This window comes from Rhinolophus hipposideros (assembly GCF_964194185.1).
Source record: "Rhinolophus hipposideros genome assembly, chromosome: 6".
In the NCBI taxonomy this organism is placed as follows: Eukaryota; Metazoa; Chordata; class Mammalia; order Chiroptera; family Rhinolophidae; genus Rhinolophus; species Rhinolophus hipposideros.
Genome location: NC_138052.1, coordinates 7,166,322 through 7,188,232, shown reverse-complemented (window position 1 = coordinate 7,188,232; position 21,911 = coordinate 7,166,322). Strand labels below are relative to the sequence as shown.

Here is a 21,911-nt window from a genome sequence, read left to right as displayed (position 1 = left end):
GGTAATTGCCTTGTGCCTCGGTGATGATAAGAATCAGGTCTTTCTGAGAGATCAGGCAGGTAGCCTTGGAGTATGTATATAGAAAACGCAAGGGAGTGTGTGGAAGGCAAGGGGAAGGATGTGTGGAAGAACTAGTGTGCTAGTCCTTTGCATATGTACAAGCTTAAAGAAACCAAGACCTGGGTAGGAAGCATAATCATGTTCATTAATGAAAGTGAGGGAACTGAGTCTCTAGACCATTAATATTTTGTCCAATTTTACATAATTCTTTCAAGTATTGAGGAGAGTCACTGGGATTTGGTTTGAGGTATTTCTTCCACCAAAAAAAACTGTTAGGAAAGATGAGTGAGCACATGAGACAACATTTTCACCCAGAACCACTCCTGACATCACATCAGCAAATCCCATCAATCAAAAACTCAAGCTCTCCTTCCTTTCAGGCTGAAACAATTACCATCTATTCTTCTAGCAAGACTATTAAAATAGAAATACCTTTTGCTTCAACAATTTTGCAATCACTTCTGATTGACTGAGTGATTTATTTATTGATTCACTCATTCATCAAACACAGCATTGTAAGATATGGACCTGACATAGAGATAAATAAAGCAAAAAAGTCTTGCTCCCAAGGACATTCTTGTCTCATGAGAGACAGAATGTATTAAAATAGCTATAAAGCAATGAGATAAGGTAATCTTGGAAGAGGGCAGGAGAGGGGAATCCTTGACTGAATGGATGAGCAAAAGTTTCATTTAAAACGTCAGGACAGAGTCCTGTGGAATGATTTTTAAAAAGAATTAAAGAATCAACTGATCAACAATATTATCTAATACTTAACATATACAGGGAACTATGAGTTGGTAAAAACACAAAGAAATTCAATAATATGAACAGCTTTATCTATTAAGCCCCTATTCTATGCCAGGATATTTATGTGTATTTATTCTTCATCTAACATCAAATTTATTAATCTTCTTTAGAAACAAGTAAGGTTAAGCTAAGACTCTGATGTTTAATAATTTACATGGAATCGTAAAACAGCAAATTTGGAATTCAGATTCACTTCCTCCAGGTATAAAGACCATGATCCTTCAACTTTCCCATACTGCCTTACATGAGACCCCTAAATTGAAGGAATTTATACACCAGATAAGGCTTTCAAACAGAAACAAAAATAGCTAGTAATGGAAGACAGTAAAGCAAAATGAATGATGAACATAATATATAGCTGGAGAAGTGAATCATTCCTGTGGATTATAAAGGCTCCACAAGAAGCTAAAATTTGAGAACTGCAAATAATTTTCCAATGCTATCATTTTATTTTTGTTTAGATGGACTTCTGTGATACAAAAACTGTGAAGTGTTTACGTTTTCAACTGTCTCTTTATTTCCATTTACAGCTTTTCCATTTGCCATCTTCCTTTGCAAGTTCCTCCCAACCAGAATCTTAGGTATATATTTTGTACACTTCTTTCTTTTTTTGACTTTTGACTTTGGGATAATTATAGATCCACAAGAAGTTGCAAATATGGTAGAGAATGGCCCCATGTGTAGCTCTAGCTTGTTTTAACACATATATAGGTTGGTAACTACCCAATCCGAATACAGAAGTTTTCCATCAGCACAAAAACCTTCCTTATTCTGCCTCTTATATACACACCCACCTCCCTTCCCTCCATCACCCCTAAACTCTGGCAACCACTAGTCTGTTCTCCACTGCTAAAATATTTCTAGAATGTTGTATAGGTGGGAATCATATAATGTGTGGCACTTTGAGATTGGCTTTTATCACTCAACATATGCCCTTGTGATCCATCCAAGTTGTTGAGTATAACAATAGTTCCTTCCTTTGCATTGCTGAGTAATTCCATTGGTAGGTATGTACCAGCGTTTATTTAGCCATTCACGTATTTTGTTGTTTCAAAGTTTGGCTGTTACAAATAAAGCAGTTATAAGCATTAGCAGTTAATTAATAAGAGAAAATCCGTGTCCCCCAGAATGACACAGTTTAGCTAGATATGTAGCAATTACAAATGTCAAGATTATTAAGGCCTTTCTTCTCCTCATTCTAAATCGATATAAAGTGAAATGTGGTAGATTAATTTCAGATGTCAACTTCACTAGACTGCAGTCTCCAGTTATTCAAGCAAACCCTAATCTAGGTGTTCCTGTGAAGGTATTTTTTAGATATGATTGCCATCCAAAAATCAATTGACTTTAAATAAGGTAGATGATCGTAAATAATATGCCTTGGCCAGATTTAATCAGCTGAAAGGCCCTAACAGTGGAGTTGAGGATTCTCCAAAGCAAAAGAAGAAATCTCCCCTGTGGACAGCAGCTTTGCTCGTGCCAAGTAGTAGTTCCCAGCTGCCCTTCCTGAGCTGGGATACGAATATGGATTTTTGACTTCTGTAGCCATCCACCACAATTGTGTAAGCCAGTTCCTTGCAATAAATCTCTTTATATCTCCGTTTCATTCTGATATTTTTGGTTGAACCCTGACTGATAATAGGCAGAGAGGGACTTTAGAGATCATTTTGTATAGTGAATTTTACAAATATTCAGTAGCCTTGGAACTTTGGGGTTAATTTAAAGTCACATGGAAGCCCATTTGTAATTCTGACACATATAATAATTGCTAGGATTTTTTCTGAACTCACTTCTCCACTTCCAGGCCAATCATAGTCTTGAAGGAAACTCCATGTGCTACCCTTAGAAAAATTCTGAATTGATGACACAGAAAGCAACAAAGATTTATGAGAATTTCCCCTTTCATTTATCAAAATGGAAAAAGCTGAAACGATGATCTTTTTTTTTTTTTTTTTGGATGCAAATCAAATAAAATATTTAATTAAAATCTCACTGATTAGTACAGGGTTTTTCTCTTACTACTGTAATGTGAGGGAGACCTCACTCTGGGGGGATTGCAGCTGAGCCAGCCACCTCCTCCCCACATGCGCCACACCTTTCCTCCTCTTCTCTTCCTCTGCAGTGGGAGTGGGCACCCCTGCAGATCACAGTGCTGGCTTTTGGGAGGGTGGGAAGGGAGCTTGGGGATGAGACTGCACTGTGATTAACACTCCTGGGGTTGAGTCCAGAACTATAGGTCAGGTGGTAACGTGTACCACCCTCCTATCTCTTGCCATGGTCTCAGACAGCCCCCATGGTGGGAGGCCACGGGCTTGTCTGGGATGGTGGCACCAGGTCCGGCAGGGGGAAATGCTAACTCCCTCTTCCTCCTCTAACATCCAGAAATCATGAGTAGAAGGAAGACATCGGGCTTAGGCACGTGGGTCACTACACAGCAGAACACCATACTGGGGAGGGGGCACCAGTCTGAACTCCTCCCAGGAATTGGTCCAGGTCCAGAAGTGGGCCTTGTACTGGCCCAGGGTGAACACGACCAGTGTGTTGTCATGGTAACAGAATATTGGCCTATTTGTGAGCTGGCTCTGCAACATGACAGGAACAAGGTCAAGGCTGTTGATCACCCTGTTGCTGGGTGGCCCCAGGCCGGTGAGGGACAGGGCTACTGGTAAAGAGGTCTATGACACTGCCCAGGTGGTGGCTCAGCTGGCCTGCAGGGATATGCCTGGGCCACCACAGGATGGCAGGCTCCGTCATTCCACCTTCAAACGTGGTCTGCTTCCCACACAAAAAGGGGCCATTACTACCACCTTGATTAGGAGCAGAATGAGGGCAGAGCCATTGTCAGCTGTGAAGAAAACACGTCCCTCACGTGCTAAAGAAGGCTCAGGATTTTCCCCACTCTGTCAGCAATCTCCCAGACAGCGTTCCTCCCTACCCCATACCTCCCTCGCTGACTGGTGCCCAAGAAAGGCTTAGAAACATAAAAGACGCATGCGTGGCATCGATGGCCCAGTACAGAAAGAAGTGGCACTGAGCTGCTTGCTGCCTTTTAAAGAAATCCAAGGCTTCCTGTAAATAGATCTGGATCAGGTTGGCTTCTCCAGTCTTCAGATTAATTGGAGATTCTTTATAAAATCTGTGGACCATCTCCCAGTGCAGGCATGTTGGGCCTGGCTCTGTCCTCATAAGGTACAAAGTGACAGTTGGGGAATCCAAACCACTCATCAAATCTGTGCTTCAGGAGGTGGAACTGAGGCCTGTGGCACAGATACCACTCGCCCACAGTCTTGCTCACCTAGCCAGCTCCCTCAGCAGCTCCAGCAGGAGGAGGTTGGGCATCCAGGATGCAGCCCACGACTTCCTGTGGCGTGTAGGTGTTCCTGGCCTGCCCGTTGGTGGTGTAGAAGCCATTGCAGATGGGCAGACATCCACTGAGGGCTGGTGGTGTAGGAGCATGCCCTCTGTAGCCACGCGGTCCAGATTCGGGGTCTCTCTGGAAAGCTCTCCACGTACCCCAGGTCGCCCCACACCGTGTGGTCCATGAGCAGGAGCAGGATGTCGGGGGCAGTAAGACACAAGTGGCCTCCAGCCCCGCTGCGCTCAGCACCAGCGGCAGCCGCCACTTCATCACTGCAGCAACCGCTGCCATGGCAACCACATCACAAACAGAGGAGTCCAGGCCAGACGCTGAAGACAGCACCACTGGCCTTTCTGGCCGGCAGCGAAGCTGGATGGGACCACGTGAAGCCTAAAATGATCTCTAAAAAAAAAAAAAAAAAAAAAAAAAAAAATCCAAGTATTGACAGTGGAGTAGAAAAATAGACATTCTATAGACATTAATTAGATACTAAATTGGTGATTTCTATTAACATTTAAAAAAGATCCCAAACTTCTATTTCTCTCCCACTAATATACTGAGGCATGAATATAAAGATATATAGGTAAAAATATTAGATATAAACTTCTTGCAATAACAGAGAATTGGAAATAGACCAAAAATACATCAGTAGGAGGTCTGTACGTCCATTTTATTGAATTCTATTTGGCTGTTAAATAGAGTGAATTAGATTGGTGAATGCTGGTTAAATTAGTATTGACTTTCACGTTTGCTTGCCCACAGCCTGGTTTCTTTTTCAGTTCCACCTGTTTCAGTGGGGTTCTTGCAGTTGTAAGACCGGCTGCTTTCACCTGAAATAAAAGTAAAATAAGAGACTAAAGGATAATGTTTAAAGGATACCAAAAAGTGTTTTCATTCCCCTACAAATCATCTCTCCTTTGTTGGTGGTAAGGAGGCAAAGATGACATTAGAATCTGGGAGGATGAGAGACAATGTGGTCGCCTTTTCTGTCTGTGTTCAGAGTTGAGAGCATTTGTTTCTACATTATCGCTGCTGTTGTTGTTTGTGTGTATATTCTGTATATAGGAACTTTATTGTTCTGTCGTAGTTTTCCCTTTAAGGGGAAACAGTTGATATTGACATTGTCTCAAAATAAATATAATTGTGATATACGTCTCACAAGTTATTTAATTGATATAACTTCGATCATGTTTCAAGTTCTATTATATTTCTGACATTAGAAACACTCCTGAGAACAGACACAAGGACACAAAACGGAGACAGTGGGGCATGAATATTCTCCTCGGTCTGTGTTCCTTCCTTTCCCTCCTGCTTTAAGTACTTTGAGAAATGTAACAAAGCTCCATCCTTCTTGGTAGGGAAGCTACCCTAAACTAATAAAGCAAAAAGAGAATATACTTCTGAGTTCTACTGTACTCTGCCATGATTTTTTCGATGTCTGCTGTACCTTTTGTTTTAGGAAAAAGGCATCGATAAACAGCTCTATTTCTCATTGTTTTGGGATATTTCCCCCTTAGCTGGTCACTTTGACTGGGTTCCCTAGAGAACACAGGCTAATGGAAGGACTAAGAAGCTGGCTTTTTATTTGTGAGGTGCAAAACCAGAGTTGTGGTGGCGAGGAAAAGGGATAGATCCGGGAAAAGTGCAAAACTCTCCATGCCAGCTGTTACTGCCTGGACCACTTGCTTCACTAGAAAGATAAAAAGGGGTTCAAGGCTGGAACTGAGTGTCACAGAGAGCAGTTCAGGTCCCTGAGGCTGGATGATACCTTTAGCAGCACCACCTCATCCTGGGATGGTAAACAGTGTGAGAAATGGAACTGTGTGATCTCTGGAAACCGCAGCAAGTGCCTGGAGCAGAGAGTTGCACGGAACTGAATTGAATTTCCTCAGATATAATGGAATAGAGGTCTGCTTGCATATGCATTTTAATTGCTCTTTGCCAAGTTAAAATGAGTGGGGACAAGCAGTGTCACCAGCCTCATCTCCCTCAGCCCCATCTGGATCTTGATGTCTGAGCAGAATGCAACATCTGAGACCCCAAAGGCCAGCTTGGCTCAGTCACGGAACAGAGTGAGATTTGTCTGATTCTGGGGTAGTATTTCTTTGCCTGGTCTTCTGTTTGCTGACTGCAGATGACTTTGGTTGAAGTTCCTAAAATTCCTCCATCTGTAAAATGTGAAATATGATGCTTTTGACCTACCTCAGTGTGATAGATGGCTCCGGACCGTAAGAGATCTAATGAGTTAACATTTACAAAATGCTAGGAGCTATTTTAGAGAATGGCATTCTCTAAGCACAAAAGATCGTTATTCATTACCCAGAATGCATACAAATAAAAATAAAACTGTTTTAGAATAAGAAGACTGATGTAGGGAGCTATATCTGCCTGTGTGAAAGACAGGTTAGAGATTAATTCAACGGATAAACTGTTTTAAAACCCAGCAGTTTCATGCTAATGAAAAAGAGTCCCACAGACTATATTTTGGTCTGGCGGTCACAGCAGAACTGAAAATGTCAAACTGGTATGATTCACTTCTAGTGTTCCCTCTCTGTTTTATTGAATACCTTCGGGCTATGCAGCCTAGGATTTCTAGAAGGAAAATTATGCTGTATATAAATGTAATGATATGAAGAATACAGTTTTCTGCATCTGTATCACTCATAATAGGTATGATATAGAGGACATTTCCACCAGAGTTTGGTGTCTGATTACAGGTCTCTGGTGCTTTCCAACATTTCTCCCTCACCAACCAGGTTTAACTCTTTCACCACTGTACTCTACCTACCAGACAGTTTAACATACAATGTTCTTGAGTGTATCCTGTTGATGGCAAAACGGTAGACCTAATACTCTCTCCATATGTGTATACATACATATATATGTGTATACACACATATACATACATACATACATACATATGTATATACATATATATTCAACCACACACACACACACACACACACACACACACACACAAACAGGGTGCCAAAAAATGTATACAAGTGGACACTTTGGTTAACATTGCTCAACCAGTTGTTTGCCATAATCAGAAGTGTCTGGATGCTGATGGTAACCACTTTGAACACCTCTTGTAATTGCAGAAGTCAAATGTGACATGTATTCATCTTTTGTTATCGATATATATTAAGTATTACAATTTTAATACAGCTTTCCTTTTTAAAAATGAATATAATTTTTTTGCTATATACATTTAATATATATATAATATATATAATTTACCTAAGAACATTCCACTTTTGCATATCACTTACTTTACAAAGAACTTTAGCACATTTCATTTGTTTGTTTTAATAATCACATAATTAAAAATAATTTGAAGTTTCATTTCTTCATTCTTTGTACAGATACTATGCATGTACTGGAGGATAGTGGAATGTGCAACCCCAAAATGTGCTTCTTTGGCATAAGGATTATTTTGAGATCATTATTTTGAGAAACAGCAAATATAAGACAAGTTCTGAAAACAGAGTAAAGGTTACCTTTTTGTAAGGGAAATTTACATTTATAGAGTAAATCTGCATTTGTAAGGGTATTATCTCTCTGCACCAAGAAGAGAAAGATGGTTAAGTCATAAGAAATTCTTATCAATGGAAAAGGCACCTACTTAAATCTGCATAACAAACCTAATTCGTGTTTACTTTTTCTGGTCACCTCACAGAACACCCTTCTTTCTTTTGTCTTTAGCTGAAAGATAGTATTTAAGCCTGAATTCTAAGCCACCTCTGAAAGTTACTCATTTTTCTTTGGATGTTTTTCATGTATACTTGAGGTATAATGTTAATAAATTTCGGTTTGTTTTTCTCTTGTCTAATCTGCCTTTCAGTGCATGGTTACCAGCCAAGAACATAGAAGGGTAGAGATAAATTATTTTTCTTCTTCTACATTTCCAAACCCTGATACAGTTACAGAAGATAACAACACAAGATTCCTGCTTCCATGAGGCTTATGTTCTAGAAGGGAGAGTAAACCAATACAAATGGAAATAGAAATTTAGAGTACTAAGAAGGCTAACATGATCAGGATAATACGATAGAGAATGAAAAGGAGGAGGACTATTTTTGATAGAATAATAAACAAAGGTTTCTTAGAGGAGATTATGTGTGAGCAAATCTAAGGTAGAGAAGTCTGCTGCGTAAAGAGAGAGGGAAACAGCATGTGGACAGGGTAGGTAAGTATTAATATATGCAGAGGCCTCAGGAGGAAATGGGGCTGGGTGCTTTCAGGTATCATACCAAAGCCCAGAGGGCCTGGTGCACATGGGGGTAGGTGAGATGACGTCTGAGGAGTCTTGCAAGCCCCAGTATAGAGTTTGTAATTTATTCTTGATGGAGGCCAGCACAGCTTTTTAAGAAGGAGACAGATGAGATTATATTTTTTTAGAAGTTCACTCTATCCACTGAAACAATATTTGATTAAAGTTTGGGTGTTCATACACCCTGCTTTGCAGAGATGGCTTCAATTTTTAACTGTTATCATGGGTAATCAGTAATGTTACCCTTTCACTTGCAAAATTTTAGATTTGGGTAATGTATTTTATAGTCCCTCTAACTAGAAGGGGCAAAAATCAAAGCAGAGTCCAGATAAGGAGACATATTCATAGTCCAGGTGAGGTATGATGTTGGCTTCAATTGGTGTGACTGCTGGAGAGATGTAGAGAAAGATCACATCTTATTGATTATCCTCAAATCTCAGACAGATTGCAGATGGAGGCAGGGCCAGGTTCAAAACCTAGTGAATCTGGAACCTATAGCTCATTGCAGTTCCTCAATTATACTATCAACCCAACAATATAACACGATTTGAAATGTGGATTCTCCCTAAATTAACTTTCCATACAACTGACTAGACATTGTGTGAGTTGGGAAGAGGGGAACTACGGCAAGGCAGGTAGGGAGTATTGGGGAGGAGGAAGTTACTTTTTGACTTTGGGTGTTGAGGGAGGAGGTAGAGCAATGAAAGAGAGTTTTGAGTATGTTTCAAAGGAAAAATCTATAGGACTTATAGATGAACCAGATCTAGGATGGACACGAATGGACACAAGGGTGACACCTGATTCAGGCTAAGCACCTAGAATGAAGTTGCAATTTTCTTCTTAAAACATTTTATATTCTCAGGTTTCAACACTAGACTCCTATTTAGTTACTTATTAGGCATGGCTCTGGATCATTTTGAACTATACTATAAGGAAATAGGCCCACATTAGCTGAGTATTTATTCCTTCAGTAAATGACTCCAGGAATTATACCTTTGATGTTCTACTTTACACCTGTTCACTTGTCTTCTCTCAAATTGTCAGCCTTCACTGTCTGCTACTAGCAGCCACTGCCCCATTTTATTTGAGATCAATAACCCATGCTTTGAATTGTTAGTTCATTCAGTGCACTGTAATATATACCTTTATACTATAAGTCAACTCTGACTGGGATTCTTAATTGAAAAATTGGGGGGAAAACAATTTGGGGAAAAAAATGTGATCATACTGTGGCCAAATATATAGAGAGAATCACCAGTTATGAATGTAGATTTATTTATGTACATGCTTATAAGATTCAAGATAAACATCCAGGTTTACATTTTAGTTCCATCCTGTCATACCAAGAAGCCATTATCAGTCCTTAATCCCTTCAACAATCGGCTGCAGGCCCACTGTGTGCCTTGGTGCCTATTCTCATCTGCTAGATGAAGCAGCATAATCTGCATCCCGGAGAGATCAGGCACCCCTACCTCCCCGCCACCACGTGTAAATCCTATAATGCAGCCTTCTATGCTTGCTGCAGAGAGCCCCTAACATTGAGTTAGGACTGTGGCATCTCGGTGTGGACTACCTTCTTCCAAGGGTCCAGCCAGACCTATCCCATCAGGTCTGTCATCTTGAGACAGGTTAGTTAACACGTTGTTAGATAGACAGGAAAGATCCCTGGTGAAATAAGCAAAAGGCAGCTATATCATGAAACTCCATGTTTTAGAATTTCTCCTTCACTCCAGGACAAAGCTATGAGAATGTGCCTTGAGGTTAATAAATTATCTCATAACTCCCTTTTGGCCGGACAAAGGAGCAGATCTGAAGGATAGGTTTGTTAATCCCTTTAGGATTGATAGACAGGGATGGGTTCCTTAATCCCTTTAGAATGAGCAAACAGGACAAACCTGATGGACAAATTCCATTAGAAGGTGCCAGCCCCCTTCCCCAAGCAGACAAGGGAAAGTATAAAAGCAAGAATTTTTGCATCAGTCACTGGCAAACCCATTCAGGACCCGCTCTCCTTCCGAGAGCTGCGACTCTTTACTTTTAATAAACTATCCACTTTTACAACTCCTCACCTCTCCTTGGTCCATGCTTCCATTCTTCCGTTCATGAGACATGATCCTGGCACAAAGAAAATATTCTACATCAATCTCATCATTTATCAATGTTTGCCTCAGGAGTCTTGTCTTCAAAATTCCTTGTATCATGAGGCATTTCTGCCTTAATGGCTGAAAATCAGCATGTGGTTACTCTTCTCTTTACTCTGTCTTCGGCATTGTGCATTTTTCACTTAACTAGTTGTTGCTGAGTAGAAAATCACAGGTCTTCCCACAGTGAAACAGGCAAAAGGCACCCCACTTGCCAAAAAAGCAGAGAATGCACAAAGTTTTTCTACTCAGATGGAGCTGCCCTCCCTACATGTCACACCATATAGAGGGCACCCCAGCTACCATGCTAGTGTAAATCACAATTAATTTTAGACTGTAATGAAGAAATAAAGCATTTAATTTGAGCATAAGGAGCTGCAGCCTAGGAGACACAGATTCAGGTAGCAACCTATATTGTGTTCCACAGAGACAAAGGGAAGGTCACCTTTTATAGTAAAAGTTCCTGCCCGGGTTCTCAATTAGATCCACTTTATGTAAATGAGGTAACACATTGTGTATTTTTGATTGGATGAGGCAAGTAGGTCTCAATCCATTGGTAGAAAGATGAAGGAGGATTTCTTTGTAATAGTTGACTCAGATGGCATAAATAAGCAAGCATACTAAGGGAAGTTGAGAGTGCAGTCTGAGTTTCTTCCTGGTATAGAGTACTCAGAAACCCCAGTTAGCAAGTGGACACTCTTATTATTGGTAATATTTAGGCCTTTGGTTAACCATGGTGAGTCCATCTCAGCAGATTAATTCCTTATTGGGTTTAACACTGAATGAATATTTCTTCTCAGGATCCATATTTCTCCATTTCAATTTAAACCTGTTGGCTGACAGTGTTGCTGATTCATCATGTTTCTTTGCTTTGGAGGGTGTGTTTCATCCCATGTCGATGCTGGAGTGGCTTGGCTACCTGCTCTGGGTCCATCTTGTTCCCTTGTTGTGACTCCTGAGATTGGGCTATAGCCATTTGAGCAACAACCAATCTACACTTTACCTTTAAGGGGTTCCTTAGGTACTTGTTAAACCTGGAAAGTTTTTGAGGTGGATTTTCCCATGAGGCATTCAATTAGTGAGGCTTTGACCATTTTCCCTTAAATGGTTAGAATAAAAAAGTTGCAGAAAAACAGGCAATAATTCTGCAAGCATTTGGTAAATCAAGAACAGTTGGCAAAAGACAATCAGACTTATGATTCTAATTAGCCTACATCTTCTTGATGCAAATATTCAAGCAATTCATGTATAGCAGAAAACAGTTCAAATCATTCTAAATTAAAGGAGGTAGTAACTTGGTATCATTTCTATTCTTCATGCAACCATCACTTGAGTCTTTATAGGGGAGTTTAGGCACCTGGTTATACAGAACACCACCAACATGACAAGGAGGTATGTTAAACAAATTAGAATAATGATGAGTAGAACAATTTTCAATGCAGACCTTGAAATAGCCCTGATCCCAGTTGGGAGCCAACTGAAAATATAAGAAAATTTAAATCCTAACCAGATAGTGGTACTCATGGTAAAGTAGAATGTACCTTAAGAAACTGTACAAGTTTAAGAAGCATGGTTGTTGTTAATTCTACCTGGAAAGAAGTATTTAATCAGGTACAGTGACATGTATTAGACGTGGCACAAACTCTTCCTTGCAAAAAATAATCTAAGACAACTCTGTTGAGAACAGCTAGAGCCAGGGGTCTAAAAATCTATTGAGTTTTGACGGCCCTAGCAGCTGAGTGGCTTATTCCGTTAACTGTTCTGGGTAGATTTCACATCATTATATCTAATTCAGCAGTGTCAAGTCCAGTCCATGAGTTTACAATCCTAAGGAAGTGGTTGCTCCCACATTAATCTCTGGCATCATCTTGGAATGATTAAGATTCAGCTACATCTGAGACGAGTTAAAAAGAATGGGACTCAAGGAAATCAGGCAGTAAAAACAAAACAAAACCTAGTTTTACATGCGTTCTATTGATAGCATTTAAAATTATACAACTGGATTTATTTGCTATATACATAAACTATTGTTAGAATTAAAAATTACCACTTACATCCGTAGGAGCACTAGAATCATACTCAAATTTACAGAGATACGATAACCTGTTTACCATGCAACTGTTTGTGAAATTGTCATGGTTAACAGAATAAAATCCTTATGAACATAGTACTAATGTGTAGCAAATTATACCAATTAAGAAAACAGTTCAAATTTATAAGGGTACAGACCTAATATCCCTGAATTTCTAAGCAATAATTTCAGTATTAACACAGTTTCACCTAAATGTAACCCCGTTAGAAGTAACATTTTAAATATTCCTCCCTCAAAGACAGCCTCTTCAATAAATGGTGCTGGGAGAATTGGATAGGCACGTGCAAAAGAATGAAACTGGACTGCTATCTGTCACCATGTACCAAAATTAATTCAAAATGGACCAAAGACTTAAGCATAAGACCTGACACAATAAACTGCATAGAAGAAAACATAGGTACTAAACTTATGGACCTTGGGTTCAAAGAGCATTTTATGAATTTGACTCCAAAGGCAATAGAAGTAAAAGCTAAAATAAACAAATGGGACTATATGAAACTTAAAAGTTTCTGCACAGCAAAAGAAACCATCGACAAAATAAAGAGGCAACCGACTGAATGGGAGAAGATTTTTGCAAAAAGTTCCTCCGATAAGGGTCTAATATCCAAAATATACAAGGAACTCATGAAACTCAACAACAAAAAAACAAACAACCCAATAGAAAAATGGGCAGAAGACCTGAAAAGACATTTCTCCAAAGAGGACTTACAAATGGCAAATAGACATATGAAAAAATGCTCAACATCACTAATCATCAGAGAAATGCAAATAAAAACCACAATGAGATATCACCTCACCCCAGTCAGAATGGTTATCATCAACAAGACCAACAGCAACAAGTGTTGGAGAGGCTGTGGAAAAAAAGGAACCCTCACACACTGTTGGTGGGAATGCAGACTGGTGCAGCCGCTGTGGAAGGCAAGGTGGAGGTTCCTCAAAAAATTACAAATAGAATTACCATATGACCCAGCAATCCCTCTCCTGGGTATCTACCCAAAGAATTTGAAATCATTTATACATAAAGACACGTGTGCTCCAATGTTCATTGCAGCTTTGTTTACGGTGGCCAAGACATGGAAACAACCAAAATGTCCTTCGATAGATGAATGGATAAAGAAGTTGTGGTATATATACACAATGGAATACTATTCGGCGTTAAGAAAAGATGATATAGGAACATTTGTGACAACATGGATGGATCTTGAGAGTATAATGCTAAGTGAAATAAGTCAGACAGAAAAAGCAGAGAACCCTATGATTTCACTGATATGTGGTATATAAACCAAAAACAAGACAAACAAATGAGAAACAAAAACTCATAGACACAGACAATAGTTTAGTGGTTACCAGAAGGTAAGGGGGGTGGGGGGAGGGAGATGAGGGTAAGGGGGATCAAATATATGGTGATGGAAAGAGAACTGACTCTGGGTGGTGAACACACAATGGGATTTATAGATGATGTAATACAGAATTTTACACCTGAAATTATGTAATTTCATTAACAATTGTCACCCCAATAAATAAATTAAAAAATATATATATTCTTCCCTCTTCAATACCTCATCAGATTTTCAGAGGTGAAAAGGGAACAACTAAATTTCTTTACTATTTTGCCCATTCTCATGAATCTTAAATAGTGTTAATACAGTGTCTAGGCTAAAGCATCCAGTGAATCAAATTTCTAGGTTCCAGAGTATTGCTGGTTTGTACAGTAAGAAGCTTGTCTGCCAGAAAGTCATGTCTCTGGTTCAAACATTTTCTGAATTAATGATTTTAAAGTTAGGACCAACTGCTAATGAAGACAGACTCTTCCCTAAGTATCAGACAACAGTTTGACTTTTTTCTATTAAGTTAAAATTTCTGAGTGAATGGGCCAAATCTCATTATTTTCCTGAATGCTCTATAGCTCCTGTTAAAGTGCTGTGGGCATGAGAACCAATACCATTTGGTGGATATATCTGGAAAGTGATTTTTTTTCTTTCGCTTCAAAGAAAACACTGATACATGATGGCACACTTTAACACCAATAATGCAATTTAAGGAATCATTAACTTAAAATTTATGTTAAGTGTAACCCTAACTAATAGGTTGTTTAAAAATATTAGGCTTATTCTCTCTGACATAACTTAAAATGCATTCAAATTTTAAACATTGGCATGAGGTAGAAGACAGGAAACTCACAGGGGAGGTTACCTTCAAATTAGTGAAATCTATTCAATATAATTAGTCCTGAGAGTGAAGTAAGAAAAGATAGTCTTAATCTGGAAGACTGACTATTACTATTGAGATATTACTACTACTTGAAATAAATTTTCTTATATTTGAAATTATTACTTTTCTTTTCAATTTAAGGTATTGGGAAAAGGACAATACACATTCTAAAGTTTTCATAAATATTATATACAACAGTTTTTCTTAGCCATCAATTTTATCTTACCATGTTGTTCTAAATCACCTCAATTGAAATTTTGCTTGAATAACTGATCAGATATCTATATTTAGGTTAAAAACACTACTAGCAAGGTAAAATGAATGATTCACATGTAAAATGATGTAACTTTCATAAACTAGCATCACTGCATTCTACTGGAACATAAAATTTGGCTTTATTGAATGATCAGAAACAAAGGAATATGTATATAGGTTAAAATAGCTTCTTGTACAAAGGAAATGCAAAGATAACTTTTTTACATAAAGTCAGAGGGTCTCCTTAATAAGGCTGGTTTGTTCATGGCCCGATTTAGTCTTCAATATGGGCCAAGTTTTGCTTACCTGGTGTAGAATTTGTCTTGTAGAGTGGGTTTCCCAATGGTTATGGGACTCTGTGGGGATTTTTCAAGCAGAGAAAATCCTTTCCCAAAGTATTTCAGAGCTGTAGCTGTAGTCTTCCAATATGGGAATGCTTCTACCCAATGAGAATACGTACAAATCATCATTAGTACATTTTGTATACTTGAAAGGGGGTGATTGGATAAAAATCCACTTTCCAATCTCATATAGGCCAAACTCATTTCCCCCTTTATAAATAGACATCCCCGTACTTAGTTATCAAATTAATCATGGTAACAAAGACTTTACAAGCAATTACAGAAATGTAAATGGTTAGAAGCGAAATTTAGCTCTTTTTAAGGAGATATGGTTTACCTGAGCAATTAAAGACCTGATGATGCAGAGCACAGGAAGTAATTTTAATAAAACAAAATCTTTACATTCAACAGAGAGAGAATCACTCTCAGCCACTTATGATATTCATATTCACTTAACGAAATTCATTTTAATCTTATTTAGTTTGAACACAAATAAAATTCCTTTCTTAAAATTTCTTTCCACAAAACTTCTACGACTTTCCTTTTCTCACTTAGTTTCTTTTCTTAGAAAAAACCAACCTATCTTTGAACAAACCATTTTCCTAATTCCCACAAAAATATGCTTTCATGCCTCATACATTCCTTCACTGAAAATATGCATCATTTTCTTCCACATTAATTATAATTCTTAACCCTTATAAATCTTAATTTCTAATGACAACTAAAAAGTAAGTAATCAGCATTCTTTAGATTGGCGAATTTATGAACCTGTTTCATAACCTCTAGAAACACATAGATTCTTTTACTGGAAAATATATTTCATAATTTTTAAAAACATATGCTTCCTCAACAAAGCATGAAACATTTTCATGAACAGATTCAATTTTATCTCTTAGTTTCTCTGTAACAAGAAGGCAAAAGTAGATAAACATAGACTTATTTAACAATTAATGTTTCAGTATTTTATCTTATTTGGTAATGATTTAGATAATGAATTTAATTTACTCATCATTTAATTTAAGTTGGCAAAACTCTAAGAATTCAAGTTACCAAAAGATTTTAGAAACTATTTGCCTCAAAGTTCACCTGGAAACTCTGATCCCCTTTATATCTAATTAAACCATTTGCTTTTAACAATCATATTTAGATTATTCCTGAAGATTTTATGAGACTTTAAAGCAATTAGTCATTATCTTATTTTTCTTGCTGACAAATTTTGTAACAGAGAAAAATATAAGCTCTTTTGACTAATAAACCCAGGTGGAATGAAAGCTGTATATCTCCATTATTTTTCAGCATTGATAACAGAAGCCATGATCATTGTAATTAAATCAACAATTTTAGGCTAGCTTTTATTTACTAAACATTAATTCTACATCATGTGCACTTGAAAAGCATTTGGGTTAGTTTCTGTTATTTCTCCAATTTGTATGAGTAACTCAATTGCTTAAGTCAATTGATTATGGCTTCTTTATAACCTAATTTTAAAATTAAAAAAAAAGTTAGCAATACCATACAGCAGTAGAAATATAACTTACATATATAGACATATATAAACGTACAGGCAAACACAGACAGAGATCTCATAGCTTTCATTTTAAAATGCTAGCTTTTACGTCCCGGGCACAATACAAAACTAAGAAGAAAAACTGCATCCAAATTATATTTCTAGCAGATGGACTAAGTTAACGTTTTGCTCAGATGCATGCCAAAGCTTTGCACCTTGTAAGAATTCCTTTCAAACTGCTTTAAAAATCAATTTATAATCAATCAAAGGATGCATTCTATTGTCTCTGATAGTTTTCAGATCCTCTCTTTTAAGGGTATCCTTTAAGGTGGACTTATTGACAAACAAGATAAAAAAGAAATAAAAAATAAGTGTTCACAATAGAGACAAAGAAGATGGGAGAAAGGAAGAAGAAGCCTCAGATACCCAATTAGCTATAAATCATCTTGGGTAATTTTGGTTCAAAGACCTATCCAATTATAACTAACATAGGTTACCCATTTGCACTCACCCGATGAAGGCATCCCCTTCAGCATACCTTAAATGTGAGTGTCCTCATAAACCTTTATGACATGCTGAGTCCAAGCTTTGTGGACAAGGTCTGCCACTGTATGGACCAAGCTTGAAACTAGGTGAAGGTTTCCTTCTTGGTCTGAAAAACAATATGGACCAAGCCCTAACCTAGAGGAAGGATTCCTTCCCTGAGGTGCTCTGTGTAGACCAGTGGAAATAAAAAACTGAAACCTGAATCTAGGACTTGAAAACAAAGAGAGATGGGAATCCTTGACTCCTAGTTTTTCATTCAGGTGAGTGAAAGCTGGCCAACAAAAAGAGAGAGAGAGAGAGAGAGAGAGAGAGAGAGAGAGGGAGAGAGGGAGAGAGGGAGAGAGGGAGAGAGGGAGAGAGGGAGAGAGGGAGAGAGGGAGAGAGGGAGAGAGGGAGAGAGGGAGAGAGGGAGAGAGGGAGAGAGGGAGAGAGGGAGAGAGGGAGAGAGGGAGAGAGGGAGAGAGAAAGAGAGAAAGAGAGAAAGAGAGAAAGAGAGAAAGAGAGAAAGAGAGAAAGAAAGAAAGAAAGAAAGAAAGAAAGAAAGAAAGAAAGAAAGAAAGAAAGAAAGAAAGAAAGAAAGAAAGAAAGAAAGAAAGAAAGAGAATACTTACATAAAGGCCAATACCTTGACCAAGGAGGGAGGTTCTGGTCCAGGAGGATTTGTCATTGATAGCCAGGACTCCTGGAGGAGATAGTAGAGAACAATGGTCTCTTGCTGGTACCTTTCACAAATCCATGGTGGTGCCAGGCATCAGAAGACAATCACTGGAATCACGTTACTGCCACCATTACTGTAAAACAAAATGAATTTTAGTAAAGAATAAAACGCATTTATTCGAAGAAAAAGGTGCTGCAGCCCAGGAGACACAGATTCAGGTAGGAACCGAAATTGTGTTGCAGGAAGACAAAGGGGAGGCAGCCTTTTAGAACCAAAGTTTCCGCTCAGGTTCTCAATACATCCATGTTATGTAAATGAGGTACCACATTGTGCACTTCTGACTGGACGGGGCAGGTCTCAGTCCATTGGTAGAAAGACGAGACGAGGGATTTTTTGCAGTGATTGACACAGACAGTGTGAATAGTCGGGGGCATAGTGCGGGAAGCTGAGTTCAGCCTGAAGCTCTTCCCAGTGTACAGAGTATGTGAGAAGCCCCTGTCAGCAAATGGACACTCGCCTCTTATTTATAAAATTTGGGCCCTGAGTTGACCATGTGACTCTATCTCAGGAGATAAATTTCTTCTCAAATTTCACATCAAATGAATCTTTCTTCCTGGGGTCCACAATACTTACCTGGAGATCTCCTTCTCCCTTATATATGTTCAGTTATTTGTTATGTCGCAAAAGTTCTTAATTAGGCTTTTTCTGATGCAGAGAGCTACCATAGTAGATTGAGGGAGTGGGGGCACAAAAATCCCCTCCTGTCTCATCTCATTTGAGAGGTTTAAGTTAGACGATTTGTACATTATAGTAATAAATGTTTTGTGTCCTTTATTTATTAGAAATACTTCTTTTATATATTCTTAATTTCTGTTTCAAAATACTTAGGACAGGTCTCCACACCACAATTCAGTAAGTGTTAATTAAGCAAATTTAGGTGGCAAAATTTGGTCAGTGGTCCATTTTCTTGCTTTGTTCCAAGAGGTGAATTTATAAGCATTAAGCCTGTTCATTAGCCATCTTTCATTCTTCATCTTGCCTCTGCCCTCCCAGCTGCTCACACTCACAGCCACAGATGTCCCCACCTGCAGCCCCACCCACCCTGCCATCTCCTGGGCCAATTTCTGACAAAGAGAATACACTTCTCAGTAGTTCAACCCAGCATGTTCAAGAAAGGTTTGGCTACTTTTACCCATCTTCCATTTCTACTGCTTTCCCAATCGGGCCCCAAATTACAGAATTGAAAATGTTAAATGCTTTTACTCAAGTAGAGAATTAAGTATGTTTTTTTCTGTCCTTCATTCTGCTATATTTTTAACCAATTCAGTTGATGTGTGCCTGTATTCTCATCTATCTCTGAACTTAAGTAAGTCCCTGTGTATTACAAATAACTATCAATATCCCAGATAAGACCTTCCTTCCATTCCAGGTTATAGATACTATTGATTTAATCATTACTTTCTGAATTTCTCATTTTCTAGGCTTGATGATTTGCTTTGCCCGACATTTGTGATAATTGTGTTGCTGAATTTTAAATAGAGTCCTCAGTCAACCCTGTATCAATCCCGAGCAGGGAGTAAAAAGAACATTGTTTCCATTTTCCAGTGATCAACTTCTGTTTCAGCTGAAAGAACATCATTAAGGGGACTGTTTGTGGGTGACATTTGATCACTAATTCACTAACAGAGTGGGTGGAGAGGGTACTATATATTCTACAGTCTCCACTTTAAAAATAGAAATTGCTCAAGTGAAACTTTATTGAACCTGTTGAAGTCAGCAGGGTTATAGAAAGAGAGTGTGGAGCTCTAAGTGTTTGAGCTTACTGTGTATTTAGAGAGAACATACAATTTCTAGTTCAAATCAGGAATGAGAGACAGCATTAACTGAGAGAACCAAGGCACAGGAACAAAGTTCAGCGATCTTATATGAATAAGTCTGATATAAAGGGATGGGTTTTTGTTTTGTTTTGTATATTTAATGTGTGTGTGTGTGTCTGTGTGTGTGTGTGTGTGTGTGTGTGTTTGGGGGGTGGCTTGTTTTGTGTTTCCTCTTCCTCATGCATGGTGTGGCAATGACTTAGTTTACTTTTGTTACCAAATATAACCAAAAGAAGCACCTTATTCTGTACTGAGGACTTCTCGAGAATAATGTATTTCCTTTGCCAGTGACACCATAGGCAGAAGACGGCAACTATCAGAAAGACTAACCTCCAGTACATACTCTCCCACTGACCCATTTGCAAACTGAGGCAATTTGCTCAGCCTCTCTGAGATTCAGCTTGCTACGATAAATTGGATAACCTAAGGTTCCTTTCAGACCCAGAACTTACAAGGAAAACTACAAATACTTACTGTTTCCCTTTATGTATTATTGAGACTGAAATCTATCAAAAATCAATTGTTCTGCAGGAACTAGAAGGAACTGAACCTGTATCAGGCTAATTAAAGTCTCTTCGTGGAAGAGTTTAGTTCTCTCTATGAGGAGAACCAATGCAGGGCATTCAAGTGAAATTATTGGCCCTTTGACAAGGGGAAAAGGGAAATAGTGAGCATATTCAGGGTTGTTTGTAAGATACATACTCACCTATTGTTATGTATGCTCTCAATAGGAGCAAAAGCGAATTAAGTTTGACCGTGGCTATTCATCCAGCACTCTCTTTCCAAACTGTAGAGAATTTCAGTGACAAAAGAATAAAATAGAGAACAATAGGATAGACTTTTGTGTCAGGAGTATTTCGATTCCAATCCCGGCTCCATTATGTTCTCTGTGTCCTTGGGTATGTCACATAAACTTTCTTTGTCTTATTTTTTTCTCTGAGAAATGGGAATATATATTAGCAAATAGTTTATAAGGTTTTGTTAAGATTAAATGAAATAATAATTGTGAGGCCTGTATCCCAGTGTCTGTTTCATAATGAAAGGTCAACAAATATTAATAGCAAATATTAATTGCTGTTGATGGTAGTGATGATTATGGGACTAATGACTCTATTCAAGATTAAATCTCACTGATGTTATTTACAATGTGGGCTGGCATGGCCAAGGAGGTATGACTTGGGGTGTTCCACTTCCAGAGTACCTAAAAAAAAGGCATTTCGCATTTCACACTCCTGATTTGAAAATCTTAATAGATGCTTCTCTACCTCACTCTTGTCCTATACAAATCATAATATCCCTACAAGAACTTGATACAGCATATGCACGTGGTGTGATCAGCCAACCATCCGATTAACATGCGGACAGAAGTAAGATTTAAACTTCAGATGGCACAACAAAGATGAGATCAAGGCCTTTCCACATGGTTTGGCCATGTACTCACCCCTCCTTTCTGATCCCTCTAATTGGCAGGTTTTCTTTCATTGGTTGACCTGGCTTGCTATGGTCCAGACATTGCTTCCTCATCCAGTCATTTTTATACTGAGTTTTATTGTGTTCTGCTTTGTAAAAGTCATGGTATGACTTCTAGCATCGCTTACTTTCCTTCTTCCCATAATATAAATTATTAATTCTTCATATTCAAACAGTGGCATGAGGAATTGGAATTATATGTAAGATTAAAAAAGCCTAATAAAATGGGTTGAAATCATTAAAGGCATCTGAAATCCTGATTTTGAGTATTATTGATGGACCTTGGTCATATACAGCTGAGGATGTTTC

General features: G+C 38.4%; 1 pseudogene across 1 annotated transcript; it reads right to left on the bottom strand.

Annotated features, from left to right (window-relative positions):
- Nucleotides 1-3,163: 3,163 nt before the first annotated feature.
- LOC308498845 (N-acetylgalactosamine-6-sulfatase-like) lies at nucleotides 3,164-4,519 on the bottom strand (annotated as a pseudogene). Its single transcript has one exon. The product of its transcript is annotated as an N-acetylgalactosamine-6-sulfatase-like (transcript).
- Between the last annotated feature and the right edge of the window lie 17,392 nt (nucleotides 4,520-21,911).